This window comes from Anser brachyrhynchus (genome assembly GCF_964034855.1).
Source record: "Anser brachyrhynchus genome assembly, chromosome: 14".
NCBI lineage: Eukaryota > Metazoa > Chordata > Aves > Anseriformes > Anatidae > Anser > Anser brachyrhynchus.
This window is the reverse complement of record NC_137709.1, coordinates 14686128-14702823: the sequence shown is the minus strand read 5'-3', so window position 1 is coordinate 14702823 and position 16696 is coordinate 14686128. Positions and strand designations below refer to the sequence as shown.

General features: G+C 49.3%; 1 protein-coding gene and 1 long non-coding RNA gene across 5 annotated transcripts in view; one reads left to right on the top strand and one right to left on the bottom strand.

The window, feature by feature from the left end:
• KCNIP1 (potassium voltage-gated channel interacting protein 1) overlaps positions 1–16696 on the top strand; it is a 241922-nt gene that overhangs the window by 16953 nt on the left and 208273 nt on the right. The gene's annotated exons all lie outside the window — the stretch shown is intronic.
• The window catches only part of LOC308177463, a 67297-nt gene continuing 51620 nt past the window's right edge, over positions 1020–16696 (bottom strand). For all 3 annotated transcript variants that reach the window (XR_013939131.1, XR_013939132.1, XR_013939133.1), the window contains 2 exons: positions 1867–16696; positions 1020–1814 (listed from right to left, as the gene is read on the bottom strand). The exon at positions 1867–16696 is cut by the window's right edge. This is a non-coding gene — a long non-coding RNA (uncharacterized lncRNA). The remainder of the gene's footprint in view (positions 1815–1866) is intronic.

The window sequence follows — 16696 nt, the reverse complement described above, 5'->3', positions numbered from 1 at the left end:
GAGCAGGGCAAGGGTGGCGGCAGGAGATCTGGGAGGGCAGGGGGCTCCGGACCCACGGAGCCCGGCTGCCATGGTCCTGGGCGAGCAGGGAGATGCCGGCCGTGCCCCTGAGCAGCTGCCTGCTTTTAGTCCTGGATCTTAGCAGTAGCAGCGTGCTCCCAGAGATGCCCGCACGCTGGGCAGGTGAGAGGCGTGCGGTGGTGAGCCTGCTGGGCTGTCTCTTACTCCAGCTCCGTTAGAGAGAAGCATGATGTGTCAAGATGATTTTTTTGCTTTATTGATACATGTTTCTTACCCAGATTCGGAGAAAGCGTGAAATCCATTTTTTTCAAACGCAGTAAGTGCGCTGCACGCCCCGTGCTGTGGAGCTTTGATCCGCAGCCAGGGAGAGCCTGGCAGGCTGTTGTGTGCTCGGGACGAGAACTGCTCAGCTCTGGGGGATGAGGCAGAGGATGCAGAAGACAGCGAGTAGCTCCCTGCTTGGCTGGGCTCGTGGCACGGGCTGGTGGGCACCAGGGGCTCGTGCTGCCGAAACATAGCGGGTGCTCACGGATGCGGCATCCACTGCATGCAAACCCAGCTTTTAGTTAAAAGGATCACGGCTTGCACAGTGGAGCAGAGATGCTGTAAGGCATGCTGATCTGCTGGACGTGAGCTTCCTAAAAGAATCACTGATTTGTGCTGCAGAAGCCTCCCTGCCCTTAGCACTGCGCGCCCCTGGGGGTGCCATGACAACAGGGCGCTCTCGGTGCTCACCGGGACTTCGGACGAGTGTATGATAGCTGCTGTGGCTGTATTTTAAATACAGGAGCAAAGCAAAGAAGTGGAAAAATATAGAGGGTGTTCTGGGAGGCCGGGAAGAGTGTTTCTGCTGCTCGAGTTTGGAGGAGCTGCCTACTGTGTGTCTGGGAAACATGCCTAGGGGACGGTTCCCAGGTCCTCACGTCGTGTCTGTACAGAAACAGACCCAGATGTGTTGGTAGTGGGGAGCATGCACTCTAATAATCTGCAAAATCTGGTTTTAAAAAAAAAAAAGGTGAAATGCTTTGTGACACGTTGGAAGGGAGCACGTCACTCACGCAGCTCTCTCCCAGGTGAGCAGGTTCCCCCAGGGAGCGCAGCCCTCCTGTCCCTCAGCCCCTTGCCTGTGTTGGTAGCGGCCGCTGCTAGTCCGGTGTCACCTACCAGTCAATTACAGCAGTAGTGTAAAAGCTTCATCTGTGTTAAAAACGTGGGCAACCCTCTTTAGTTCCTCTGTGGCATAATCCCTTCTCGGCCCCTTAGGAGCGCGTCCCGGTTGTATTCACAGGGGAGGATTCCTGACTTTATTCGTTGCAGCGCGATGTTCACACCCACAAGTCAGGAAAGCTTCTGGTATGTGCAAGGTGCTGTCTCTGGCTTCAGCTTTTGTTGTTTACCTGGTGCAGGTGAGCACCAACCTGCAGACCCTGCGCAGGGGCAGGCGGGGTGGGAGAGGGATGCCATCTGCGTGTTGGACACACATCCTGTGCTCCGCACCGAGTCGAACGAGGTGACACGTTTCTGTCTCTCGGCTTCTCTATCACTGTCTGCAGTGCCCAGTCTCTCTCAGCGGGTTCAAGGCTGTGCCACCATCATGGTTAATGCGATGTCAGGACGTTTTTCTGAGAGTTTTGTTCTAATAGGTCATGAGGAATCAGCATGTGTCCGAGAATGGGGTTTCTTGTTCTGCTTTGAGTGTTAACCTGGAGCAGTTCCAGAGACTGATGCAGATTCCTGTAGATCAGCAAACCCCCTGTGGCAGGTCTGTTACCTGTGCAGGACGTTGTGCTGTGCTGGGAGGTATCACAGTATCACAGTATCACAGATTTCTAGGTTGGAAGAGACCTCAAGAGTATATTGCTTGGAGATAAAAATCCCTGGTATGTTTAATGTGTGTGTCTGCAGCTCGGGGCATCTCTGGCACGGCCTCCAGTGGGGACGGTCAGTGCAAAGTCAACACAGAAAAACATTTTCAGTAAGTGTGAGCAGGTAACTGGTGTGTGTGCCTTTCTGCGCTGCCCATACCTGCAGCACCGTGTGTGTTACAGCCCTGAGTGCACCAGCCCTGACAGCCCTGTGGCCAAGGCTGCAATCCCATTGACCATCGGCACACTTGGCTGTGCAGGGAAAATACCCCTGGCCTCATTTTTCAAGTTATTCCCGGTTTTGTAGGTGCTTTAGAGGATCAAAGCACAGTTTGCATCGACTTCTGCTGAAGCTGCCGAGCACTCGGCATTTTACAAATCAAGTCCCAGCCTCTCATGCTGAGCACAGAATGATGAACGTGCAATTAGTGAGTGTCTCTGCAATTAGTGCTTCAACAGCCCCGTAGCAGAGGGTAACCTGTTCCAGGAGAATAACATGACCTGCATTTTGAGACCACCCATTCCTCTCCCTTCCTCCCACCTTCAGCCCTGTACTGGCAGAGCCAGCGAGTTTTCCCCAAAGCTTTCCCATCCCTCAGTAGGGATAAAACCAGGGTCCTGCTTAAGAATAATGTATGATTACACCCTAAGGCATACGTGGATTTAAATAGTGTTGCACAGACACCTTTCTTCTGACATCTTTGGGGCTCATGACGAAATGAGCTTGGAATAGTAATTTTCTTGTCATACCTTTTTGTCCTGAACTACTAAAAGTCAGTTGAAAGGACAAAGTCTGGTGTCTGGCATTGCGTTGTCATTGGTATGGGCATCAACATGCATTTAAGATCACAGCCTCGGCCTCTGCAAAGCGGTCAGGGAGGAGAACTGCTGGAGGAGGCCCTTCTGCCCCGGGTGGGCCACACCAGCGGAAGAAACAGGGCACCCCTCTCTCTGGTTGTGTGTGTTGTGAAGAAACGGCCAGGATGCGGGGCAGGGTGGCGGATCTGGAGCTGCCAAACCTGATGTTTTGGGCCCCAACCGCGTGCCGCAGCGCAGCGTGTCGCCAGCAGGCCGCAGCAGGTCACGGCTGCCCTGGTAACACTGGTGGCTGGCGCACTGGGCCAGATTCCTGTCAGCTTTCTGTAAGCGAAGAACACATGGAAACGTTTTTGAATTTTCTTTGCTCTGTGAACCACGCTTTGGCTTGACGGGCTCGTAAAGATGTAATTCAGAGCAATGCGGCGGTGGTAATCGCACCTCTGGCCTGGGCTGGGGCCCATTTAACAGGCTGATTGGGCTGTGGAAACCCTTTGAAATGAAACAGGAGGCTGTGCTAAGGGAAGGTTCCCTGTTTCACAGACCCAACAAATGAGCAAAGGAATCCCTGCAACAGAAAACAGGATTCGGTCCCCCACGATTCTGCTGAAAGTCATCTGGCTTCATTTACTTTATTTGCTCAATCAAATTTATTTTAATCATATTCCAGGCAGTCTGTTTCCCACTCCTGCGTGTTGGTTTTTGATTCATTATTAAATGGTGCTACTACATATTTATTCAAGGGACTGGATCCAAGCCGCTGAAGCCCAAGTGGGTCCTTCTGTCAGCGGGTATGGACCGCGCCTTCCCTGCCCCCTAGGACAGCTTGCCTTCAAAGGCAGCACCAGAGTCCTTAAACAGATTTTTGAAAGGTTTTGAATTAAAAAAAAAAAAAAATCCCTAATTTTAGGGCTGTTTTTAAGGTTGGGATTCTGTGTTTCACTCTCTGGAACTTTTTAGAGGCTGCGACAGCATGGAGACCGAGCACTGGATTCACCCCCAGCAGTGCTCCTCCACGTGCCGCGTGGCTCAGCGGCCACGTGGGGCCAGGACCGAGCACGTCTCCCAGAATAACTTCCCATCCTGCTGCACTGCCGGGTGCTGCCTCTCCAACCCGCTGTGTGTGACATGACAGGGACGTGTGGGCTCAGAGCTGTGCTTTAAAACTAACACCAAATGGCAGACTTGTTCACAGAACAGGCCTAAAGATTAGGTCTTGAATGGGAGACTTGCAATCTGCTTTTTTAATTCTCTTTTACCGTATTCAAGTTTTTCCATGCTTCATCTTAAATAATACTGCTCTCAACAGAGAGGCGATACAACAAGGTTCGCCCTAGCTGCAGCTTTAGGAGGAATTGTAATTATATTTAAATACCCAGGGCTAACAAATAGCTCGATTAGCATCAGCAGAGACCGCTTGCTGCTGATAGTTTGTTCGCGAGGTTATAAATAGTGCTGCCAGCGCTCCAACACGGGCTGGGCAGATATTTGATCTTTAACATTGACTGAGCTTGCAGGCCAGGAGAAGAATGATTTCCATCCAGGACTGACTGCGGAGCTCAGAATAACGACGCAGCCAGCAGCAGCACAGGTGCCTAAAGCAGCGCGCTGCTCGGGGCCGGCCCACCTGCAGGCACAGGGCAGCTGGCTGGGGCCAGGCTGCTGCTGCCGGAGCTGGGGGCTCGTTTCACGATGGCTCCTGTGTGTGTGTCACTGTCCCTACGCTGGTGGCTCTGCACTCCAGGGTGTGTGGCTGTAACGTTCTCATGTGCCACCCTTAAACCCGCATGTGTATGCTTTGGTGCTAACATACTTCATACGCTGTGTACTTGGGTCACTTCAGGTTCTGAGTGCGGGCATGCGTTAGGTATTGAGGTCTCCTCCAGCACCAAGCAGAGGGGCCATGCGTTCCTGGGTGCTGAGCTGCCTGGCCGTGGGGCTGGGGCCGGCCGTGGGGCTGGGGCCGGCCATGGCGCTGTTGAGGACACCACTGTGTCGCTCCCAGCTCTTCCAAGTGCTGCCCCTGGCAGGCATCGTGTCTAAGACAGCAGAGGAGGAAGTATTCTGCTAAGAAAGAGGCAGACAAAGTACGGAGTCCTTTCTGTTGTCTCCTGACCCGCTCTCCCCCTCGCCCTCTGCTCGTAGCTGGCACCGTGCTCTGTGTCCCTCCGCGGCCCAGGCAGGCAGGGCCCAGCTGAGCCTGGCCTGCTCCTGGCCGCAGGCTCAGCACAGTGTGGAGACCTTGCCCTTGGGCTGTTTTCGATTTCAGAGAGCTAGTCAGGTGGTTGATATGAAATCCTGATGCTATGTTTGTACATTGGCTGCTTTGGGCAGAATTTTCAAAAGTTATCAAGTATTACTTTTACTAATTATTACTTTTACACTTCATCTTAGAGGGAAGAAACCTTATCCCATCCTGTATTAATTAAACCAGAAATTTATTTTCACCTATTTCCTCCTTCCCACTCAGCCATATATCCAGAAGACACTCAGGGGAGGCCCTCGTGCATTTCCCGTGGCCTCCTTCCCCGGGGGATGCTGCTCGCGGTGTTTTGGGCCGGGTGCCTTTGCCTGGGGGCTGCTTCTCCCCTCCCCGGGCTGTTACCCATCTGCAGACAGGAGCTGCTGATGCCCGAGGTGCTCCAGAGTATCCTTCTAAAAATGTGTCTTCTAGCACGTGCCAGCAAGAAATCTTAGAATTAAAAATCTACCACGACTAGTGTTTTGGGAAGAACGCAGAATACAGTGACAGTGTTGGCAATTTTTCAGAAGGCTGCCGTCTTGCGGAGTTACTAATTAACTAGGGGGGGTTGTGTTGGCACTGCGGAGGGGGCACCTCATAAGGAAAATTGTAACCGAAGCCAAGGGCTGGCTGCCTCAGATTCACGCTGTCAGTCACTGTTATTGCACAGTGCCAAGCCCGTGTGCTGCCACGCGCTCAAATAGCGTTTGGAGACGCTGATTGTAGCATCGGTGAAGGAAAGCATGTGGCAAGTCTTCATCTTCGTTAACTCGTGGGGCTGTCTGGGGGACCTCCCAGGCTACATTTGAGTCTTGATCAAATGAAACTGCGTTTTCTGTCTCGTGTGTGTAACACATTCATCAGAAGGTGACAGGGGTTTCCTACGCGGCGTTATGAGACAGCACGTGCGCCCAGCCCCTCGCTTACAGCATTACATACTCCAACGATAGACTTGGTGACTTTAGCATAGATAGATAGGCTTTGGCATCCCTCCGTACCGTTTGGAGTATGTTTTCAGATGCTGGGCTTTGTTATTTTGACAATAGGAACAACCAGACATTTACAAAAGAGTTGTTTCTTGCACTTCCTTTCTTTATATGATTTGAACTTTCAGTCTGACCAGTAAAAAATATTTAATATCTCGAGTTCTTTTACATTTCAACTTTACACTTGGGTGAGAAAATAAAACGCTATAACACTGTGAATGGAAGATACTCGTAATTTTAAATAAGGCTACAGTGCCCAGGGTTTGAACTCAGTGTTTTTGAACAACACATCAACCATTTTATACCTGCTGCTACAAAAGCATGGTTATCATCAAAGCACCCAGTACTTCAGAGATATCGGTTCTAACACTCCTGGGATATAGGTTATTTCTGACAAATCTGTGTACTTGCTAGAGTCGTGTGAACAGCTGCCATTTTAACTCTGTTACTTTTCCTTTATTTTCAAATAGTCTACAGACGACTGAAATATTTAAACACTGAAAGAACTATGTACAGAACCTTGTTCCTGTTTTTACCGTGTTGGCTGTGATTGCAGGATTACTGAAGTGAGAGCAGAGTCAGGGTGTGACCTGTCATCAGACATGGACAGAAGGTAGTGCAGTTAAAACCTTGATTGATTTTTAGGCTAAGCGGTGACTTTGGGGTTTGTTGCCTAGCGAGAATGAAAGTTTGGGTCTTATAATGGTAAGAAGTGGTGAAATTTCAATTCTAGTGTTTCTGTTCTGTAGGTATTTATGATAAAAATGGAAGTAGTTAAAGGGAAATATTTCAGAAGAGCTTACTAAAAGCTAATGGGAGATCTAAAAAGGCTCCACTCAGTTGTGCAGACTATTGCAGTAAGTCTGTCGTGGGCAGTCAGCACTCTGTATGTCTTTGCTGGCGGCTCTGTGGCTCTGTTCACCTTGCTGCTTTTTTGCAGCCGCTTGTTCCCTACCCCACGTGCTTCCCCAGCTGGCCAGGCACCTGTGCAGCGGGGATGGCAGCGCCCTGCTCTGAGTGCCCTCGGCCCCGGGATGCCACCAGCTGGATCCGCTCTGATCAGCCCTGTTGGTCGGTAGTATGATGTTTGCCTTCGTTTTTACTTCTGTTAGTCGTAGTGTTTTGCCTCAACAGACATAGACTATGTCTATGTTTAGGGGTGCTAAAGGGAGCAGGTTTCAAGAAGAGTTTTCCCAGGTTGTTTGCAGGCGGGGTGATGCTGGGCTGGAGGAGGAGGAGAAGGAGGTGGAGAGGCAGCTGCAGGGGGCACCACGCTGAAACCAGGCAGACAAGCACTCAGTGCTCCCGCTTGCTTCGCCGCAGGATTTCTCCCCGCTGTAATACAGTGATCTGACTTGGCTCACGGTTGGGTGAAAAATACGGGAGCACAAATGAGAGTTCCTACCACGGCTTTCTCTTAGGAGACAATTACCTCCCGATGGCCTGAGCGTTTTGTACAAGGATTTGTGATTCAGCCCCTATCCCCGTCCCCTCTGGTACATGCCAGACCTCCTCTTCTCGCTGCCTGCACTGCTCGCTACTCGTGCAGAACCTCATCTCCAGGACGAGAGGCGCCCCGGGGCTGGCATCTTGCAGACCGCAGCAGGGCAGTTGGACGTGCTCGGCTGCTGAACTTAGAGCAGGTGATGCCAGAAGGACAGCCGTGGCTGGTGGTGGCTCCAGCCCTGCAGGGCTGGATGTTGTCAGACCGCAGCTTTGCCAGGTTGTCTTCAGGCAGGGCTTGAAGCAAGCAGGTAAGGTCCCATGGCGATGCTGCCAGCTTGCTGCTGCTGGCCAGGCTCGGTCCCCACGTCCTACAGTGTACAGTCATTGCCATGGCAATGCTACAAGTGTACTCCTGCCAGCTTGCTTTCCCCTCTTTGTATTTTTCTCAGGAAAAATAAAAGCTGAGACACGCTTTAGAGCAGTTTGGCTGCTTGTGGAAACTGTGATCGTAGTTTGCAGGTCCCCAAGGAGTTGTCCTTTTGTCTGCTCCCGGCTGCCTCTGCTCCCGAGTGGAGGCCCGCGATGCCTGAAGTGTTTGAGCAGATTCAGTGCCTTTTATCTCCTTTAAACACCTGACCTGATCTGGGTTCTCTTAAAATCCAAGCAGGTGCCTGTCTGCATTTTCAGGTACCTAAATACATCTAAAAATTGGTCCACTCCTTTGTTTTCTTCTCTGTAAAATAGAATAGGGTGGTTCAGAAAGGATAATTCCTAATAGTGAGCACAGGAGAGGCACGAGGACTATTTGGAGATAAAAAAGGATCATGTATATGAAATCGTGGTGAAGCCTTTTACCCAAATAAGATGTTCAGCAATGACTGCTCCAGGCATCTTTCCATTGCCTGCGACTCCATTACCGGTACGGTCTGTGACTCCTGCTTAGGGAAACATAACCGATGCTAAAGGAAACCTTTATGGTAGGTCAGTGCTGTTGCACCAGAAGTATAACGACTGATGGATGGGCAGGCTCACAGTCAAATCCCGGAGGCTCTGGTATAATCTCAGCTCTGGTATAATTCATGGCTTTTCCTGCGGCAGCATCAAAGCTTAATATTTGGAGAACTATTTCCCAACAGTTCCCTGAAGCTGTTCAGTCACTCTTTTACTCTAATAAAAACAGCAAACCAGGTCTTTCCTTCCAGCTGTGTTACCCTCGTGCCTCCCTGCAGCTTTGTCATTTCAGAACACATCCATCCAAAGTCACCATATGCTCTCAGAACTATAAATAAGGCTGTCGACGCCGGAAAACTTTTTCCAAAGACTTCACTTTAAAGAAAAAAAAAAAAGCTGTAAAGTAGTATTGCTTTTGACTTTGAGGTTTGTACTTTGTATATGAACAAAAACCTGCAGGATTTTTTTATATATTTGGATTTAGTTTGAAATTATGATAAACAGCCTTGCACTCCGTAGCTTTAGGGTATGTACATAGCACCTTCACATTTCTTTGTGTACAGCAAGGTAACCCTTCCCTTCACAGATCTCAGAGCACTTTCCTAGTAACTACACTGAATTTCAGAGCACACAGTGCTATCACGAACAATTTTGCCCTATCTATGTTGCACAGCATTTTTGGAAAAAACAGACCCCATCTTTATTTTATATCTGAGACCTTCAGAGGGGGCCACCCAAGCCCCACAGTACCACTGGCTGCTCAACCGGAGAGCAAAGCTCTAAATACCCATGTTGCTGTGCCTTGCAAGGGACAGTCTTGTGCTCGGGAGCACCCAGAAAAGCTAAACAAAAGCGTTCGCAGCAGGAGAAACATCAGCGTGCCAAAGTTATGCTCCTGTGTTTGGAGCACGCGGTCATGAGTGAGAAGCCACACTGAGAGCAGCCAGCGTGACAGCACCGGGCTCATGCCTCTGTCGGGAGCAGGGCTCGGAGGCTCCGGCTGGACTAGGAGACAGCAGGGTGTATAAATACCTACACGTGTATATGCATGTGTATGTCCCAGAAGCTGGAGAAAGGCAGGCAGTTGAGGACTTGACATGAATTCTGGCTGAATGTGGCCACATCCGTGGTAGTCCCGGTAGTCTGAAGGAAGCTCTTAAGGAAATATTTTAAGGTGTTTTCAGGAAGAACATTTTTAATCCCTAAAATCTACTAGCTACAAAACTGAGTCAAGAAAGATACATTTTTGAGGCATCCTATGCTGCTAATCTAAAGCGTTTAAAATGTTTGTGTTAGAGTAACTGCATACTGAAGCACCCAGCAGTCGATGGCAATTTAAAAGGAAGGGTCATTTCATGGAGAGGTTCTGAACAAAAACCTGCATCAAGAGTTGCAGGTGCTTGACCTTTGCAGAGTGGTTCATGAATGTGACAGGCACCAGGGATGTCCTGCCTCCCCTGCCAGCTCTGCCTGCTGGGGTTCGTTGTGCTGGAGCGTTAACCCGATGTGACCGGCTGCTGCTTGTCCCTGTCTCGACTTGTGATTCCCAGCGTCTGGGCAGGGATTTGCACAGCCCGCTTCCTTCTCCCTGTTCAGATGAGACGTGCTGGGTCTGCTCCGGGACTTGTTTGCCATTGCTGGTAAAGGTGACACAACCTGGCACTGCCTTGTTCCTGTCCCTAACTGGGCACTGTGTTTTGCAAGTGAGCTACAGGTGAAACCCTGCCTTATGTTGCTCCGTATACTGATACCTCTCTGTTCTGAAACATCTTCCTCTCGTTAGGGGCCGTGCTGGGGGAAGGCTGGGCAGTAATGAAACAGCGTCATAACAACTGTGTCACCAAGGAGAATCGGGTCACTGCTGAATGTCCCTTTTTTGTATGCTGTCAATCACTGAACTGCCCAGGGAATTATGGAGTGAGCTTGTAATCAGTGCAGAACAGACGCGAGTCGTGTTTAATCCCGTTTGACTTGTCATTTTAATGACTCGGGTTTGGGGTGAGCTGTTGCACAAGGCTCCCAGAGATGCTGCTGCTGCTTTTAAATTCCTGTAGTTTCACGTGGCGTGTGATTGATAAACAAGCTGTAGTCTGCAGGGCAGACTCGCTGTGAATTCTTTAGTTATTCCTCCTGTGCCTGAGTTACCACTCACATCGCTGCAGAACTCGGAAGCAATAACAGAATTTAGAAAATGAATTGAAGGGACCTTACCTGAATCAGATTGAGATCAAATCAAGGTTCCCACTCATTTAAATGGGTTCTGCATCTGCATTCCTTCAAAGCAAAAAAATTTTCATTGCTTTTGTTTGTAGTAACTTTGTTTCCATCCCTTTTAAGCCTCTTTTTATCAGCTGGTGGTTACACATTGGAGCGGAGCACTGCACATGACTGACCCATTCCAAGCATGCTGCAGGTGCCCGGTGCCAGCAGCACAGGGAGGAAGTCCCCGAGCTCTGCCCGGCCCCACTCCCTCAGGCACAGGGCTCGTCCCTCTCGTGTACATGGTGAGACTTTTGTCGTTTAGATGCCAGCAAACCTGGGAATCTGTCTCCCTTAAAAAATACCAAATCCAACTGCAGTCAGCTGCACCCACCCCATTTCTGTCTTTCATATCAAGTGTCTTTTGCTGTAGACTTCAGGGCTTTCTGATCTCCTGACTATATTTGAACAAGGCTTTGGATACGAATTGCCCTTCTAGTTCAAACCCATCCTGTCTGTAGCATCTGGTAGGTATTATCCATCCAGACTTGTATTTGAATGTTAGGTACTAATTTCAGACAAGTGTCTATCACTTGAGCATAAAGTGTGCAGCTGCAGCAGCCCCCAAATGATTATTACCTCTAAGTGGCAGCCGTTTGGTTCTTTCCTTTTTTTTTAATCCTGTAGTATTTGTATGAGTTCCCACACTGTGATTCACATCCCTGCTCCCAGCCACCTGAAAGGTAGGTGTTGAGATCAGCTTTTACTGTAGGGCCCAGTTGCAGTCCAAGGGGGCGATGCGTCTCTCCAGAGGACAATCTGTCTGTCAAAGAGAACCAGGACAGGTTGCTTATGGCTCTTCACTCGCTGTTCTTTAGATGCGATGCCTAAATTTTTGATGGGTAGAATAGGAAAAATGAATCCCAAAGAAAACGTATAAGTGATGGAGGATGTTCGTGGCCACAGTCTGTGCTGCGGGGTGGTAAGGAGGCGTGGAGGCGGGTCTCCCTGTACCTAAGGGAGCTGCTACACCTTGTACTGAGATGTGACCATTGCTTTTATTTTCCCGTTTTAAAGCAGCATCAACCATTAGGCTGCAGAGCCCTTCTTTTGCAGCCGGTACAAAAGCGATCTGTTTTAGAGCTCCTGAGGACATAATGATTCAAATCGAGAGAATTTCTCTTTGTCATCAGAAAGGTGAGGTGGGCTCCTGGTTAGGAACCGTGGCAACTCCAGCACTGTGTGCCGGGCTGGCAGGCGGCTCTCTTACGCCTGTGAAGGAAAATTAGCTCTTTCTGCAGGCAGTTTAGTCTCAATTATTTGTTCAACCGGTGATTGCTTGCTGACTCATTCAAAAATTGGCATTATTCAGCTGTGAGGTGTGCTCAGGTTGTAGCTCAAGCCACCGACTTCATTTGCAAAGCAAAATGAGCTGCAGACCGCTATGAATGTATGTAATCTCCGAAAGGCGTAGGGGAAAAAAATCATTATAATTTGACCTGTGTATTTTAAAAAATAAACATAATAATTAAAAACATCAGTTAAGTGTGCAATTTTAGTAAAAACATGTTTTTTCTTTCACTGGTAGTGAACACTGCCAGTAGTTCAATATAGTTTCTGCTCAGTACCATGCTTACCAGTCAGTGCCGTGATATTCTGCAGCTATCTAGACCACTGGTTCTCTTGTACGCGTTTCTTTATTTATCAACCATTTATCAAGGTGGGAAGTGGTTTCCCAGTGAGACATGCAGCACAAAGGCGCTTCACAAACACCCCCTTCTGACCAGAACCACTTCAGGTACCTGAGATGTCAGGCTCAGGGAACGGATTTGTCTTGCAGCTGGTGTGTAAGTGTTCAAACTGGTCTCAGTTCTCAAAACTGAAGAAAGCATGTTTTACTTGATCTGAACTTTAAGAAACGTCTGGTTTTAGTGAAAAAGATGCATTTTTGCCAAGGATCCTGCAACTCCTTTTTTTTGGAATTTGGCTCTGGGGACATTCCCTGGGTAACGTCAGTTTTACCTCTGTGATCAGTGCATTCCTGCGAGCAAAGCCCCTGCAAGTCCGTGATCCACAAACCCAGTAATGCTGTCAGCTGAACAAACTGCAGTGTTAAACGTCTTTAAAAGCAAAGACCAAAACATTCCCACCATCGCTGCAGCCGGATGTCCCCTGAGATTCCTGCATGTGCCTCAGGAGGAGCAAGTGGAAAGCCATGGCATGCATGGTAAGAAGGGGGAACGTAACGCATACCCGCGTGTATCTCTGCCTAAGTAAACGTCATTTTCAAATGCCAGCTTCTAGTTCACTAGAAGCTAGATTTTATTTTTACTAGATTTTATTTTTCTGAACGTTTTACCTTGATTTCCACTGCGCACTCCTGTCGACTCGTGCTGTGGGTTGCACCACGGTGCCGGCAGCCAGCCGCGGTGCCGCGTTTGTGCTCCAAGTCACCTTTACAGGCAGCACAAGACAAGGCGCAGAAACAAGTGCTGCCTGTGCATGAGCAGCGGCTGCAGCACGGCCTCCTTCTCCCCGCTTTTGCTTTCAGCCCGGCTCTGCCATTTGCCCTCAGTGCCCGTACCCTGCTGGCCTGGGGCCCTGCTGCCCTGCGAGCGCACCCAGGCCGGGCTCCTCCCATGCTGTCACTGCTTTTCTGAACTCCACATCTCATCTGTGGGACTTGTGCGTGCAGAGGATGATGCTGTTGCTTCTCTCAGGCTGAGGTTCATCACTCTTCCTCATAATTTAGGAGCTCAGGGACTGGCAAAATGGGTGTAGGTACAGCCTGGCCGGGGCAAAGGCTGAACCTTGGCAAACAGCTGACGCTTGCCTTTGGTTTGGAAAAAAAGTTTTTCTAACCTTGCAACTCACTTTCGATAAATAAACTTAGATTTCTTGAAAGCACCTAAGCATCTCTTACAGTAAGACACGCATACAAATGCATGAAGCAACATTTCAGGTAGCCAGCTTTTAAACTGAATACAGAAGTGCCAAGTGTTTCTGTTCAGATGGGGATTTTCCTGCTGCTCCTTCATTTTGTCAGAGAGACATGGGTGTGGATTCATACTGGTGTAAACCTGTAAACTATAGTGAACCGCGCTGATAACTGATTTTTCCTATTTGCATGTATCTGTCAGGGAAATACATTGAGACTTGGAGTTTTTCTGTTATATGTACAGCCCGAGACAAGGCTGTTGCAGGGAGCAGACTGGCTGGGTTGTGTGCTTGCTTTTGCTTTCATTGAAAAAACTCAAGAAGAGGGCTCGCTCATCTGAGCAACATCCTGCACCATCCTCTTTGAGATCAGTGCTGGGCACAGTAGGCATTCATTCCACCTGCAGGAGTGCGCCACAACATTTTTTTCCTGCTGGCACTGAATTGGTTTTCCAATCGCGAGGGAGATGCGAGTGGTTTTGTTCCCTGAGTGATGATTGCTAACATAATGGAAGGAAGAGATGCAAGAGGAACACTCCTGCAGGTGTGCACCTCTGGAGGCGACGGACAGCCGGGAGATGCTGTGGGCAGGAGGGAAGGGTCCTGGCACCAGGGAGTTGTTGTGGAGCCATGCTCACTCCCTCTGCCCCCACTCCATGGCTCATCCTGTCCCCTCTGCGTGCTCTGGGGACATCTCGTGTCCCCAAAGCCAGGAGTCCAGAGGAAATCAGGGAGAGTGCAGCCCCCCAGGCAGCCTGAGGTGTTGTCAAACTGAACTGGTACAGAAGAAGACCTAACCACAAAGAGGGGTTGCTGCCATCGGCACGACAGAGGCACGTGCCCTGCCGGGGCGCTCTCGGTGTCCGGCGGCATGCTGCCACTTGTTTGCTCACCGAGTTAACTGCTTTCCCTGAGAGCGGCGTTAACACCGCAGCAAGGTGAAGCATTTCCTGTGTAACTGTGACCTTTATCCAAACGTGTCGTTGAGATGAAGTTTTGCCTGCAAAGAGGTCACTTTTCGATTTCTTCTGCCCGCTTCGAGCCTTCCCTTCCCGTGCATGCTGCCTGAAGCCCGCGGCACTGCTGCTCTGCTCTGACAGCGCCGCACGTTTGGAGAGGAGCAGATAAGGTGGCAGAAAGCTTCGAAAGATTTATGCTTTGCTGCCAGGCTTCCCAAGCTTCCCAGGGTTTTGGGGGCACTTCACCAACTGTGCTGCCTCTCCCCAGGGGGGTCTCGGTGGCATTGCAGACCCCGTGGTGCAGCTCCCCCTGGCACCAAGCCCGGCCGACCTGGACCTGGCTTGGGGCAGCTTTCATGCTGGACATGAATGCTTTCCGTCATCCCTTGTGCTGGAATGACGTGGAGTTTGAAAGTTGATATTGAGCCCAGGACTCAAATTAGAGAGAAATTTCCTGAAAGTGGAGCATGTGCTCTCTTGCACCCTTGTGCTCTCTGTTCCACTGCTTTCGTTTGTTACTCTCCTTCCTTCCTCTTCTTCTTGCTGTTGGTCAGAGACCACTTCCATCCTCCTCACCTGTGATTAGGCATAGAAATGACTGTCCAACTGGTGGCTGGTGCTCTACAAACACGTTGTGTTTTTCTGAAGTCATTTTGGAATCCTGGGCAGCAAAACAAATTTTTCTATCCGGAATGTTTGGAGAAAAATTGGTCAAAAAGATGGAAAAGCAACCCTGTTTGAGGAGTGATGATTTTCATATGCAGTCCCAACTGCAGCACGTGTTCCTTGAACCTAATCACATTTACAAATGTTACCTAGATACGAGCTGTTGTTTTCTGACCTGCAGCAGAATTTGTGGTAATGTCACTGTGCATGCTTCGTGCGTGAATTAAATGTCCGCAGCTTTACAGAGAGCCATTTGAGTATGATTTGGTGCAATTTCTTGTCCATTTTCAGGCTCTTCAAAGAGTTCCAGGCATGGCCACGTTTGCCTCGGGTCAGGTTTTCTGGCTGCCCTCCCTGCGGCTCCCCCAGCTGCTGCCAGCTATGCCAAGGAGTCGCCTCCTCTCTGTTTGTTGGGTCAGCTTCTCAGCCCTTAAACCTCCATGTTCATTCAGATGCCTTCCCTCCATCACATACTCCTGATGTGTGATGATTTTCTTCCCAATTATCTGGCATTTTCAGCCAGTTCCTTTCATATTAGAACAAAATCTGGAATAGGGGTACCCTAATAGCATCAGTTCTCAAAATAGGAAAAAATCCTGCACACTCCAAGCATTTCTTTCTGGTATAGATTTTAGGTGAAGGAATGGGCTATATAGTTCCTTGTTACTGGCTGCAGCCCAGTTAACTGCTTTATTTTAAGAAATTATAGAAAGGTTCAAGAATGACATTCATCTTCTTGGAGTTGCTTCCCTGCCCTTCACTCTAATGTTTGCTTTGTAGGTAAGTGGTACCCCTCTCTCTGAAGGCTTGTTCAGCTCACCTTCCCTTGTCCTTCTTCCCTGACAGCTGCGTGCTTTTATTAATTTTTTTTTGTCTCATGTTAGCCAGGAATCATGCTATTGCTTTTGATTAAGAATTGCACTTTCCCGTTTATTTTCATGCAGTTCTTCTAAAGATTATAAAGAGGTTTTGCAGTAGCCATTCATTCTTCTTAACCCATCCCCTGTATTTTACTGCGTGATTGCAGGGAGATGAATGTGCTTCGGTTCAGCGCTGATGCCATCTTTTCTGTTTTCTGTGCTGAAACACAGCTGATGTGTCAGATAATGCCACTGGTTCCAGCAGTTTCGTTCTGGTTTGGCAGGGAATTGCTGCATAAACCCTAATTGCTTACGCTGTTTTTAAGACCGGAAAGTAAGTTGCATTAATCACTTTTTGCAAATAGTCTCAAAGTTATAAACCGTTGATCAATAAAGGTGAGCGAAAAGACTGGGGCCTTCAGGGAAAAAGTAATACATTCATTACTGTGAACAAATTCAATCCCAGGAATGAATCAATGTCATAACTTGCTGGGGATGTATTACACGCTGTCCCACGTAATCTACTGCAGAGCGGCCTGGTATTTCTTTCATGTGCTATCTGAAAAATGATTGTCCGGCCTCACGTGAGTTGCTGTTTGATATTTTCTGCAGAAGGGAGTGCGGAGCCATAAGGAGCGGGTGCGACGCTGCCCTTCCTTGGGTGGGGGTGTCTTGTTCAAACCCCCAGCCCGCCTGCGGCTCCTCTCCGCGTGCCCACCCGCCCCAGTGAGGCTCCAGATCATGGTAC